We start from the raw sequence: 1423 nt of genomic DNA, 5'->3' as shown, positions 1-1423 counted from the left end.
CTATAGCCCTCCAGGCTCCTCTGTTCACCGGATTCTCCAGGCGAGAATATTGGAGTGGATTGCCATGCCCTTCTCCAGGGGATCTTCCTGACGCAGGGATAGAACCCGTATCTCTTTATGTCTCCTACATTGGCAGGCGGGTTCTTTACCATTAGTGCCACCTGGGAAACCCAAATAAATAAATAAAAATTATTAAGATAATAGGAAGAATAAGGAAAACAGAAGAAGAGATAACAGCAATTAAAACTTGGGGAGATGACATAGTTTCCAGAAGTGGAAGTAGGAGAGAAAAGATTTTAATTGTTAGAGCATTAGTCCAGGAGATTCAATATTGACCTAACAGAAATGACGGTGAAAGGGCACCGCTTTGATGGGATGCACACAGAGCTTCCAGGGAGGTGGGCCCTGCTCCCCTCACCTCCACCAGGTCTATCTGTCCTGTGACATCACCTTCTACTGGGATGGGGGCTTTGGTGCAACAATGTGGAGTCAAGACCCAGAGAGAAAAGGGAGACTAGGTAGGGAGAGAAGAGGGGAAGGGAAGGCCGTCTTCTAGGATGCAGAAGTGTGGAAGGGCTTCCAGGAACATCCAGGAAGCCAGGAGAGCTAGGAGTCTTCCGTGACCAGTTTACAGTTAAGCCCAGTCTGTGAAGGAGAAAGGCTTGCATGTCCCCAGCTCTGAGACAGTCCTGGGGGAGATGGAAGGCCAGCCCTGCCCTCCCGAGAGCCTCTGCCTCAGCAGGCCTTCCCAGCCCACCCCAGACAAGCTCAGGGTGCTGGCAGCTGCTCCCCTGTAACCGCACCGGAGGGGCTGAGGATGGAGGAGGCATGCACCTTCTGGGATGTGGTACCCAGGGCCAGCCTGGCAGGGGCCACGTGGAGGCCCAGAGGAGAGGCAGGAGCAGCGGGGATGAACTCATACTTTCCTGGGCTCAGGATCATAAACCTGAGACGCTGAGCAATGGCCCCAGGTGTGTGCTCTCCCAGTTTCGCTGGGATAATAGCCGGGAACGGCAGGAGGCTGACCTGGTTTCGATGGCGCGGTGCGGCTCTGGTGCCTCCTCCCCTGCCTTCCTCACCCACTTTCTGGAGAAGCCAGGCCTGCACCAAGGCACCAGGGAGCCTGGGCCAGAGTGCAAAGGGGATGGGTGTCTCTGAAGGGGTAAAAGTCCTTCCCTAGAGAGGCTCCATCAGGACAAGCCCAGGTGTCCAGAGTGGGGACAGCCCTCTGCACCCTTCTCGGGGGCCCTCCTGCTCTCGGGCCCTACGAGTCACTCTTCACAAAGATCTAGAACTGGCTGGGTTCTTAGGGTCCTCTGGTCTCCAAAACCTGTCCCTTCACAGATGGGGAAATAGACCCAGAACGGGGAAGAGAGCAGTCACAAAGGCAGGCAGTGGCAGGGCCGAGACTCTGCTCAAATTT

Source organism: Cervus canadensis, chromosome 5 (assembly GCF_019320065.1).
Source record: "Cervus canadensis isolate Bull #8, Minnesota chromosome 5, ASM1932006v1, whole genome shotgun sequence".
Lineage (NCBI taxonomy): Eukaryota > Metazoa > Chordata > Mammalia > Artiodactyla > Cervidae > Cervus > Cervus canadensis.
This window is presented reverse-complemented; position numbering follows the sequence as displayed.